Genomic DNA, 13,792 nt, shown 5'->3' on the forward strand with positions numbered 1-13,792 from the left:
GTTATAAATCTGACTTTATGGTTCCTACTTCCCTCTAGTGCGCAGATTACGGGTGCATATGCCTACATGTCATGCACATAGTCTTGTTCTGGTTATAAATCTGACTTTATGGTTCCTACTTCCCTCTAGTGCGCAGATTACGGGTGCATATGCCTACATGTCATGCACATAGTCTTGTTCTGGTTATAAATCTGACTTTATGGTTCCTACTTCCTTCTAGTGTGCAGATTACTGGTGCATACGCCTACATGTCATGCACATAGTCTTGTTCTAATTATAAATCTGACTTTATGGTTCCTACTTCCCTCTAGTGCACAGATTATAGGTGCATACGCCTACATGTCATGCGCATAGTCTTGTTCTGGTTATAAATCTGACTTTATGGTTCCTACTTCCCTCTAGTGCGCAGATTATAGGTGCATACGCCTACATGTCATGCACCTAGTCTTGTTCTGGTTATAAATCTGACTTTATGGTTCCTACTTCCCTCTAGTGCACAGATTATAGGTGCATACGCCTACATGTCATGCACATAGTCTTGCTCTGGTTATAAATCTGACTTTATGGTTCCTACTTCCCTCTAGTGCACAGATTATAGGTGCATATGCCTACATGTCATGAACATATTGTTTTTCTGGTTATAAATCTGACTTTATGGTTCCTACTTCCCATTAGTGCGCAGATTACTGGTGCATATGCCTACATGTCATGCGCATAGTCTTGTTCTGGTTATAAATCTGACTTTATGGTTCCTACTTCCCACTAGTGCACAGAATATAGGTGCATACGCCTACATGTCATGCACATAGTCTTGTTCTGGTTATAAATCTGACTTTATGGTTCCTACTTCCCACTAGTGCACAGAATATAGGTGCATACGCCTACATGTCATGCACATAGTCTTGTTCTGGTTATAAATCTGACTTTATGGTTCCTACTTCCCTCTAGTGTGCAGATTACTGGTGCATACCCCTACATGTCATGCACATAGTCTTGTTCTGGGTATAAATCTGACTTTATGGTTCCTACTTCTCACTAGTGTGCAGATTACTGGTGCATACGCCTACATGTCATGCACATAGTCTTGCTCTGGTTATAAATCTGACTTTATGGTTCCTACTTCCCTCTAGTGTGCAGATTACTGGTGTATACGCCTACATGTCATGCACATAGTCTTGCTCTGGTTATAAATCTGATCTTATGGTTCCTACTTCTCACTAGTGCACAGATTATAGGTGCATAGGCCTACACGTCATGCACATAGTCTTGCTCTGGTTATAAATCTGACTTTATGGTTCCTACTTCCCTGTAGTGCACAGATTACTGGTGCATACGCCTACATGTCATGCACATAGTCTTGTTCTGGTTATAAATCTGACTTTATGGTTCCTACTTCCCACTAGTGCACAGATTACTGGTGCATACGCCTACATGTCATGCACATAGTCTTGTTCTGGTTATAAATATGACTTTATGGTTCCTACTTCCCACTAGTGCACAGATTACTGGTGCATACGCCTACATGTCATGCACATAGTCTTGTTCTGGTTATAAATCTGACTTTATGGTTCCTACTTCCCACTAGTGCACAGATTATAGGTGCATACGCCTACATGTCATGCACATAGTCTTGTTCTGGTTATAAATCTGACTTTATGGTTCTTACTTCCCATTAGTGCGCAGATTATAGGTGCATACGCCTACATGTCATGCACATAGTCTTGTTCTGTTTATAAATCTGACTTTATGGTTCCTACTTCCCTCTAGTGTACAGATTACTGGTGCATACCCCTACATGTCATGCACATAGTCTTGTTCTGGTTATAAATCTGACTTTATGGTTCTTACTTCACATTAGTGCGCAGATTATAGGTGCATACGCCTACATGTCATGCACATAGTCTTGTTCTGTTTATAAATCTGACTTTATGGTTCCTACTTCCCTCTAGTGTACAGATTACTGGTGCATACGCCTACATGTCATGCACATAGTCTTGTTCTGGTTATAAATCTGACTTTATGGTTCCTACTTCCCTCTAGTGTACAGATTACTGGTGCATACGCCTACATGTCATTCACATAGTCTTGTTCTGGTTATAAATCTGACTTTATGGTTCCTACTTCCCACTAGTGCGCAGATTATAGGTGCATATGCCTACATGTCATGCACATAGTCTTGTTCTGGTTATAGATCTGATTTTATGGTTCCTACTTCCCTCTAGGGCACAGATTACTGGTGCATACGCCTACATGTCATGCACATAGTCTTGTTCTGGTTATAAATCTGACTTTATGGTTCCTACTTCCCTCTAGTGCACAGATTATAGGTGCATATGCCTACATGTCATGCACATAGTCTTGTTCTGGTTATAGATCTGACTTTATGGTTCCTACTTCCCTCTAGGGCACAGATTACTGGTGCATACGCCTACATGTCATGCACATAGTCTTGTTCTGGTTATAAATCTAACTTTATGGTTCCTACTTCCTCTAGTGCACAGATTATAGGTGCATACACCTACATGTCATGCACATAGTCTTGTTCTGGTTATAAATCTGACTTTATGGTTCCTACTTCCCACTAGTGCGCAGATTACTGGTGCATACGCCTACATGTCATGCACATAGTCTTGCTCTGGTTATAAATCTGACTTTATGGTTCCTACTTCCTCTAGTGCACAGATTACTGGTGCATACGCCTACATGTCATGCACATAGTCTTGTTCTGGTTATAAATCTGACTTTATGGTTCCTACTTCTCTCTAGTGGGCAGATTACTGGTGCATACGCCTACATGTTATGCACATCGTCTTGTTCTGGTTATAAATCTGACTTTATGGTTCCTACTTCCCTCTAGTGCACAGATTATAGGTGCATACGCCTACATGTCATGCACATAGTCTTGTTCTGGTTATAAATCTGACTTTATGGTTCCTACTTCCCTCTAGTGCACAGATTATAGGTGCATATGCCTACATGTCATGCACATAGTCTTGTTCTGGTTATAAATCTGACTTTATGGTTCCTACTTCCCTCTAGTGTGCAGATTATAGGTGCATACGCCTACATGTCATGCACGTAGTCTTGCTCTGGTTATAAATCTGACTTTATGGTTCCTACTTCTCACTAGTGCGCAGATTATAGGTGCATACGCCTACATGTCATGCACATAGTCTTGCTCTGGTTATAAATCTGACTTTATGGTTCCTACTTCTCACTAGTGCGCAGATTATAGGTGCATACGCCTACATGTCATGCACGTGGTCTTGCTCTGGTTATAAATCTGACTTTATGGTTCCTACTTCCCTCTAGTGTGCAGATTATAGGTGCATACGCCTACATGTCATGCACGTGGTCTTGTTCTGGTTATCAATCTGACTTTATGATTCCTACTTCCCTCTAGTGCGCAGATTATAGGTGCATACGCCTACATGTCATGCACATAGTCTTGTTCTGGTTATAAATCTGACTTTATGGTTCCTACTTCTCACTAGTGCGCAGATTATAGGTGCATACGCCTACATGTCATGCACATAGTCTTGTTCTGGTTATAAATCTGAATTTATGGTTCCTACTTCTCACTAGTGTGCAGATTACTGGTGCATACGCCTACATGTCATGCACATAGACTTGCTCTGGTTATAAATCTGACTTTATGGTTCCTACATCCCACTAGTGTGCAGATTATAGGTGCATACGCCTACATGTCATGCACATAGTCTTGTTCTGGTTATAAATCTGACTTTATGGTTCCTACTTCGCACTAGTGCACAGAATATAGGTGCATACGCCTACATGTCATGCACATAGTCTTGTTCTGGTTATAAATCTGACTTTATGGTTCCTACTTCCCACTAGTGCACAGAATATAGGTGCATACGCCTACATGTCATGCACATAGTCTTGTTCTGGTTATAAATCTGACTTTATGGTTCCTACTTCCCTCTAGTGTGCAGATTACTGGTGCATACCCCTACATGTCATGCACATAGTCTTGTTCTGGTTATAAATCTGACTTTATGGTTCCTACTTCTCACTAGTGTGCAGATTACTGGTGCATACGCCTACATGTCATGCACATAGTCTTGCTCTGGTTATAAATCTGACTTTATGGTTCCTACTTCCCTCTAGTGTGCAGATTACTGGTGCATACGCCTACATGTCATGCACATAGTCTTGCTCTGGTTATAAATCTGATCTTATGGTTCCTACTTCTCACTAGTGCACAGATTATAGGTGCATAGGCCTACACGTCATGCACATAGTCTTGCTCTGGTTATAAATCTGACTTTATGGTTCCTACTTCCCTGTAGTGCACAGATTACTGGTGCATACGCCTACATGTCATGCACATAGTCTTGTTCTGGTTATAAATCTGACTTTATGGTTCCTACTTCCCACTAGTGCACAGATTACTGGTGCATACGCCTACATGTCATGCACATAGTCTTGTTCTGGTTATAAATATGACTTTATGGTTCCTACTTCCCACTAGTGCACAGATTACTGGTGCATACGCCTACATGTCATGCACATAGTCTTGTTCTGGTTATAAATCTGACTTTATGGTTCCTACTTCCCACTAGTGCACAGATTACTGGTGCATACGCCTACATGTCATGCACATAGTCTTGTTCTGGTTATAAATCTGACTTTATGGTTCTTACTTCCCATTAGTGCGCAGATTATAGGTGCATACGCCTACATGTCATGCACATAGTCTTGTTCTGTTTATAAATCTGACTTTATGGTTCCTACTTCCCTCTAGTGTACAGATTACTGGTGCATACCCCTACATGTCATGCACATAGTCTTGTTCTGGTTATAAATCTGACTTTATGGTTCTTACTTCCCATTAGTGCGCAGATTATAGGTGCATACGCCTACATGTCATGCACATAGTCTTGTTCTGTTTATAAATCTGACTTTATGGTTCCTACTTCCCTCTAGTGTACAGATTACTGGTGCATACGCCTACATGTCATGCACATAGTCTTGTTCTGGTTATAAATCTGACTTTATGGTTCCTACTTCCCTCTAGTGTGCAGATTATAGGTGCATATGCCTACATGTCATGCACATAGTCTTGTTCTGGTTATAGATCTGACTTTATGGTTCCTACTTCCCTCTAGGGCACAGATTACTGGTGCATACGCCTACATGTCATGCACATAGTCTTGTTCTGGTTATAAATCTGACTTTATGTTTCCTACTTCCCTCTAGTGCACAGATTATAGGTGCATATGCCTACATGTCATGCACATAGTCTTGTTCTGGTTATAGATCTGATTTTATAGTTCCTACTTCCCTCTAGGGCACAGATTACTGGTGCATACGCCTACATGTCATGCACATAGTCTTGTTCTGGTTATAAATCTAACTTTATGGTTCCTACTTTCCTCTAGTGCACAGATTATAGGTGCATACACCTACATGTCATGCACATAGTCTTGTTCTGGTTATAAATCTGACTTTATGGTTCCTACTTCCCACTAGTGCGCAGATTACTGGTGCATACGCCTACATGTCATGCACATAGTGTTGCTCTGGTTATAAATCTGACTTTATGGTTCCTACTTCCTCTAGTGCACAGATTACTGGTGCATACGCCTACATGTCATGCACATAGTCTTGTTCTGGTTATAAATCTGACTTTATGGTTCCTACTTCTCTCTAGTGGGCAGATTACTGGTGCATACGCCTACATGTTATGCACATCGTCTTGTTCTGGTTATAAATCTGACTTTATGGTTCCTACTTCCCTCTAGTGCACAGATTATAGGTGCATACGCCTACATGTCATGCACATAGTCTTGTTCTGGTTATAAATCTGACTTTATGGTTCCTACTTCCCTCTAGTGCACAGATTATAGGTGCATATGCCTACATGTCATGCACATAGTCTTGTTCTGGTTATAAATCTGACTTTATGGTTCCTACTTCCCTCTAGTGTGCAGATTATAGGTGCATACGCCTACATGTCATGCACATAGTCTTGCTCTGGTTATAAATCTGACTTTATGGTTCCTACTTCTCACTAGTGCGCAGATTATAGGTGCATACGCCTACATGTCATGCACATAGTCTTGCTCTGGTTATAAATCTGACTTTATGGTTCCTACTTCTCACTAGTGCGCAGATTATAGGTGCATACGCCTACATGTCATGCACGTGGTCTTGCTCTGGTTATAAATCTGACTTTATGGTTCCTACTTCCCTCTAGTGTGCAGATTATAGGTGCATACGCCTACATGTCATGCACGTGGTCTTGTTCTGGTTATCAATCTGACTTTATGATTCCTACTTCCCTCTAGTGCACAGATTATAGGTGCATACGCCTACATGTCATGCACATAGTCTTGTTCTGGTTATAAATCTGACTTTATGGTTCCTACTTCTCACTAGTGCGCAGATTATAGGTGCATACGCCTACATGTCATGCACATAGTCTTGTTCTGGTTATAAATCTGACTTTATGGTTCCTACTTCTCACTAGTGTGCAGATTACTGGTGCATACGCCTACATGTCATGCACATAGTCTTGCTCTGGTTATAAATCTGACTTTATGGTTCCTACTTCCCACTAGTGTGCAGATTATAGGTGCATACGCCTACATGTCATGCACATAGTCTTGTTCTGGTTATAAATCTGTCTTTATGGTTCCTACTTCTCATTAGTGCACAGATTATAGGTGCATATGCCTACATGTCATGCGCATAGTCTTGTTCTGGTTATAAATCTGACTTTATGGTTCCTACTTCCCTCTAGTGCACAGATTACTGGTGCATACGCCTACATGTCATGCACATAGTCTTGCTCTGGTTATAAATCTGACTTTATGGTTCCTACATCCCACTAGTGCGCAGATTATAGGTGCATACGCCTACATGTCATGCACATAGTCTTGTTCTGGTTATAAATCTGACTTTATGGTTCCTACTTCCCTCTAGTGCACAGATTACTGGTGCATACACCTACATGTCATGCACATAGTCTTGTTCTGGTTATAAATCTGACTTTATGGTTCCTACTTCCCTCTAGTGTGCAGATTATAGGTGCATACGCCTACATGTCATGCACATAGTCTTGTTCTGGTTATAAATCTGACTTTATGGTTCCTACTTCCCTCTAGTGCACAGATTACTGGTGCATACGCCTACATGTCATGCACATAGTCTTGCTCTGGTTATAAATCTGACTTTATGGTTCCTACTTCCCACTAGTGCGCAGATTATAGGTGCATACGCCTACATGTCATGCACATAGTCTTGTTCTGGTTATAAATCTGACTTTATGGTTCCTACTTCCCTCTAGTGCACTGATTATAGGTGCATACGCCTACATGTCATGCACATAGTCTTGCTCTGGTTATAAAACTGACTTTATGGTTCCTACTTCTCACTAGTGCACAGATTACTGGTGCATATGCCTACATGTCATGCACATAGTCTTGCTCTGGTTATAAATCTGACTTTATGGTTCCTACTTCTCACTAGTGTGCAGATTACTGGTGCATACGCCTACATGTCATGCACATAGTCTTGCTCTGGTTATAAATCTGACTTTATGGTTCCTACTTCCCACTAGTGTGCAGATTACGGGTGCATATGCCTACATTTCATGCACATAGTCTTGTTCTGGTTATAAATCTGACTTTATGGTTCCTACTTCTCTCTAGTGCACAGATTATAGGTGCATACGCCTACATGTCATGCGCATAGTCTTGTTCTGGTTATAAATCTGACTTTATGGTTCCTACTTCTCACTAGTGCACAGATTACTGGTGCATACGCCTACATGTCATGCACATAGTCTTGTTCTGGTTATAAATCTGACTTTATGGTTCCTACTTCCCTCTAGTGTGCAGATTACTGGTGCATACGCCTACATGTCATGCACATAGTCTTGTTCTGGTTATAAATCTGACTTTATGGTTCCTACTTCCCTCTAGTGTGCAGATTACTGGTGCATACGCCTACATGTCATGCACATAGTCTTGTTCTGGTTATAAATCTGACTTTATGGTTCCTACTTCTCATTAGTGCACAGATTATAGGTGCATACGCCTACATGTCATGCACATAGTCTTGTTCTGGTTATAAATCTGACTTTATGGTTCCTACTTCTCATTAGTGCACAGATTATAGGTGCATACGCCTACATGTCATGCACATAGTCTTGTTCTGGTTATAAATCTGACTTTATGGTTCCTACTTCTCACTAGTGCGCAGATTATAGGTGCATACGCCTACATGTCATGCACATAGTCTTGCTCTGGTTATAAATCTGACTTTATGGTTCCTACTTCTCACTAGTGTGCAGATTATAGGTGCATATGCCTACATGTCATGCACATAGTCTTGTTCTGGTTATAAATCTGACTTTATGGTTCCTACTTCCCTCTAGTGCGCAGATTATAGGTGCATACGCCTACATGTCATGCACATAGTCTTGTTCTGGTTATAAATCTGACTTTATGGTTCCTACTTCCCTCTAGTGTGCAGATTATAGGTGCATACGCCTACATGTCATGTACATAGTCTTGTTCTGGTTATAAATCTGACTTTATGGTTCCTACTTCTCACTAGTGCACAGATTATAGGTGCATACGCCTACATGTCATGCACCTAGTCTTGTTCTGGTTATAAATCTGACTTTATGGTTCCTACTTCCCTCTAGTGTGCAGATTATAGGTGCATACGCCTACATGTCATGCACATAGTCTTGTTCTGGTTATAAATCTGACTTTATGGTTCCTACTTCCCTCTAGTGTGCAGATTATAGGTGCATACGCCTACATGTCATGCACATAGTCTTGCTCTGGTTATAAATCTGACTTTATGGTTCCTACTTCCCACTAGTGTACAGATTATAGGTGCATATGCCTACATGTCATGCACATAGTCTTGTTCTGGTTATAAATCTGACTTTATGGTTCCTACTTCTCTCTAGTGCGCAGATTATAGGTGCATACGCCTACATGTCATGCACATAGTCTTGTTCTGGTTATAAATCTGACTTTATGGTTCCTACTTCCCACTAGTGCGCAGATTATAGGTGCATACGCCTACATGTCATGCACATAGTCTTGCTCTGGTTATAAATCTGACTTTATGGTTCCTACTTCTCACTAGTGTGCAGATTATAGGTGCATACGCCTACATGTCATGCACATAGTCTTGTTCTGGTTATAAATCTGACTTTATGGTTCCTACTTCCCTCTAGTGCACAGATTACTGGTGCATACGCCTACATGTCATGCACATAGTCTTGTTCTGGTTATAAATCTGACTTTATGGTTCCTACTTCCCACTAGTGCACAGATTATAGGTGCATATGCCTACATGTCATGCACATAGTCTTGTTCTGGTTATAAATCTGACTTTATGGTTCCTACTTCCCTCTAGTGTACAGATTACTGGTGCATACACCTACATGTCATGCACCTAGTCTTGCTCTGGTTATAAATCTGACTTTATGGTTCCTACTTCCCTCTAGTGCACAGATTATAGGTGCATATGCCTACATGTCATGCACATAGTCTTGTTCTGGTTATAAATCTGACTTTATGGTTCCTACTTCCCACTAGTGTGCAGATTATAGGTGCATACGCCTACATGTCATGCGCATAGTCTTGCTCTGGTTATAAATCTGACTTTATGGTTCCTACTTCTCTCTAGTGCGCAGATTATAGGTGCATACGCCTACATGTCATGTACATAGTCTTGTTCTGGTTATAAATCTGACTTTATGGTTCCTACTTCCCACTAGTGCGCAGATTATAGGTGCATACGCCTACATGTCATGCACATAGTCTTGCTCTGGTTATAAATCTGACTTTATGGTTCCTACTTCTCACTAGTGTGCAGATTATAGGTGCATACGCCTACATGTCATGCACATAGTCTTGCTCTGGTTATAAATCTGACTTTATGGTTCCTACTTCCCTCTAGTGCGCAGATTATAGGTGCATACGCCTACATGTCATGCACATAGTCTTGTTCTGGTTATAAATCTGACTTTATGGTTCCTACTTCCCTCTAGTGCACAGATTACTGGTGCATACGCCTACATGTCATGCACATAGTCTTGTTCTGGTTATAAATCTGACTTTATGGTTCCTACTTCCCACTAGTGCACAGATTATAGGTGCATATGCCTACATGTCATGCACATAGTCTTGTTCTGGTTATAAATCTGACTTTATGGTTCCTACTTCCCACTAGTGTGCAGATTATAGGTGCATACGCCTACATGTCATGCGCATAGTCTTGCTCTGGTTATAAATCTGACTTTATGGTTCCTACTTCCCTCTAGTGCACAGATTATAGGTGCATACGCCTACATGTCATGCACATAGTCTTGTTCTGGTTATAAATCTGACTTTATGGTTCCTACTTCCCTCTAGTGTGCAGATTATAGGTGCATACGCCTACATGTCATGCACATAGTCTTGTTCTGGTTATAAATCTGACTTTATGGTTCCTACTTCCCTCTAGTGCGCAGATTATAGGTGCATACGCCTACATGTCATGCACATAGTCTTGCTCTGGTTATAAATCTGACTTTATGGTTCCTACTTCCCACTAGTGTGCAGATTACTGGTGCATACGCCTACATGTCATGCACGTAGTCTTGTTCTGGTTATAAATCTGACTTTATGGTTCCTACTTCCCTCTAGTGTGCAGATTACTGGTGCATACGCCTACATGTCATGCACATAGTCTTGCTCTGGTTATAAATCTGACTTTATGGTTCCTACTTCCCACTAGTGCGCAGATTACTGGTGCATATGCCTACATGTCATGCACATAGTCTTGCTCTGGTTATAAATCTGACTTTATGGTTCCTACTTCCCTCTAGTGTGCAGATTATAGGTGCATATGCCTACATGTCATGCACATAGTCTTGTTCTGGTTATAAATCTGACTTTATGGTTCCTACTTCCCACTAGTGCGCAGATTATAGGTGCATACGCCTACATGTCATGCACATAGTCTTGTTCTGGTTATAAATCTGACTTTATGGTTCCTACTTCCCTCTAGTGCGCAGATTATAGGTGCATATGCCTACATGTCATGCACGTAGTCTTGCTCTGGTTATAAATCTGACTTTATGGTTCCTACTTCCCTCTAGTGCACAGATTATAGGTGCATATGCCTACATGTCATGCACATAGTCTTGTTCTGGTTATAGATCTGACTTTATGGTTCCTACTTCCCTCTAGTGCACAGATTACTGGTGCATACGCCTACATGTCATGCACATAGTCTTGTTCTGGTTATAAATCTGACTTTATGGTTCCTACTTCCCTCTAGTGCACAGATTATAGGTGCATACGCCTACATGTCATGCACATAGTCTTGCTCTGGTTATAAATCTGACTTTATGGTTCCTACTTCCCTCTAGTGCGCAGATTATAGGTGCATACGCCTACATGTCATGCACATAGTCTTGTTCTGGTTATAAATCTGACTTTATGGTTCCTACTTCTCACTAGTGTGCAGATTATAGGTGCATATGCCTACATGTCATGCACATAGTCTTGTTCTGGTTATAAATCTGACTTTATGGTTCCTACTTCCCTCTAGTGCGCAGATTACTGGTGCATACGCCTACATGTCATGCACATAGTCTTGTTCTGGTTATAAATCTGACTTTATGGTTCCTACTTCTCTCTAGTGCGCAGATTACTGGTGCATACGCCTACATGTCATGCACATAGTCTTGTTCTGGTTATAAATCTGACTTTATGGTTCCTACTTCCCTCTAGTGCGCAGATTACTGGTGCATACGCCTACATGTCATGCACATAGTCTTGTTCTGGTTATAAATCTGACTTTATGGTTCCTACTTCTCTCTAGTGGGCAGATTACTGGTGCATACGCCTACATGTCATGCACATAGTCTTGCTCTGGTTATAAATCTGTCTTTATGGTTCCTACTTCTCATTAGTGCACAGATTATAGGTGCATACACCTACATGTCATGCACATAGTCTTGTTCTGGTTATAAATCTGACTTTATGGTTCCTACTTCTCACTAGTGCGCAGATTATAGGTGCATACGCCTACATGTCATGCGCATAGTCTTGCTCTGGTTATAAATCTGTCTTTATGGTTCCTACTTCTCATTAGTGCACAGATTATAGGTGCATATGCCTACATGTCATGCACATAGTCTTGCTCTGGTTATAAATCTGACTTTATGGTTCCTACTTCCCTCTAGTGCGCAGATTATAGGTGCATACGCCTACATGTCATGCACATAGTCTTGTTCTGATTATAAATCTGACTTTATGGTTCCTACTTCCTTCTAGTGCACAGATTACTGGTGCATACGCCTACATGTCATGCGCATAGTCTTGTTCTGGTTATAAATCTGACTTTATGGTTCCTACTTCCCTCTAGTGCATAGATTACTGGTGCATATGCCTACATGTCATGCACATAGTCTTGTTCTGGTTATAAATCTGACTTTATGGTTCCTACTTCTCACTAGTGTGCAGATTACTGGTGCATACGCCTACATGTCATGCACATAGTCTTGTTCTGGTTATAAATCTGACTTTATGGTTCCTACTTCCCACTAGTGCACAGATTATAGGTGCATACGCCTACATGTCATGCACATAGTCTTGTTCTGGTTATAAATCTGACTTTATGGTTCCTACTTCCCTCTAGTGCATAGATTACTGGTGCATATGCCTACATGTCATGCACATAGTCTTGTTCTGGTTATAAATCTGACTTTATGGTTCCTACTTCCTCTAGTGCACAGATTATAGGTGCATATGCCTACATGTCATGCACATAGTCTTGTTCTGGTTATAAATCTGACTTTATGGTTCCTACTTCTCACTAGTGCACAGATTATAGGTGCATATGCCTACATGTCATGCACATAGTCTTGTTCTGGTTATAAATCTGACTTTATGGTTCCTACTTCCCTCTAGTGTGCAGATTATAGGTGCATACGCCTACATGTCATGCACATAGTCTTGTTCTGGTTATAAATCTGACTTTATGGTTCCTACTTCCCTCTAGTGTGCAGATTATAGGTGCATACGCCTACATGTCATGCGCATACTCTTGTTCTTGTTATAAATCTGAGTTTATGGGAAGACCAAATACTGCTTTAGCCCAGTGCATGGGGCTTAGGTAGATAGTGCTAATGTAACTCTTAAAGGGACGAGGTGTTTTAACTTATTTTACCTAAAATAGTGGAAATTGAAATAATTTCTTGTTGTTTTCGGTAGAACTAATTGTTTCATGCCAATGTGGGCACATTCCTGGCACCAATAGTTGTAATATATATCCCAGCAGCTTTTTCATGCAAAAGGTTTAATGACTACTTTTTCACATGCACCTTAAAATTGTTAATTTTCCATTTTATTGTTGTACAGATATTACAAAGTTTATTACAAAACGTTACAAATTATGAGACACCATCTCCTTTACTTTGGCTTCATTTTGGGGCATAAGTGTTGTTTGCCTATAGTCTGCCCATCTGCTGCTCACTAGTGGATAACTATAATAGATTACATATAAATATCTTCCTACAAACCCAAAATGCCATTTAGTGCCCCTGAAACACAGACTCATTATCATCTCAGTAACATCGGAAAGAGCAGTAACACACAGGACAACACATAGAGGCTGAATTATCAAATGTCTTGCGGACCTGATCCGACAGTGCGGATCAGGTCCGCAAGACATCGCTGAATGCGGAGAGCAATACGCTCTCCATATTCAGCATTGCACCAGCAGCTCACACTTGTTTATTGGTGCA

The sequence above is a fragment of the Bombina bombina genome, chromosome 2 (genome assembly GCF_027579735.1).
Source record: "Bombina bombina isolate aBomBom1 chromosome 2, aBomBom1.pri, whole genome shotgun sequence".
Taxonomy (NCBI): domain Eukaryota; kingdom Metazoa; phylum Chordata; class Amphibia; order Anura; family Bombinatoridae; genus Bombina; species Bombina bombina.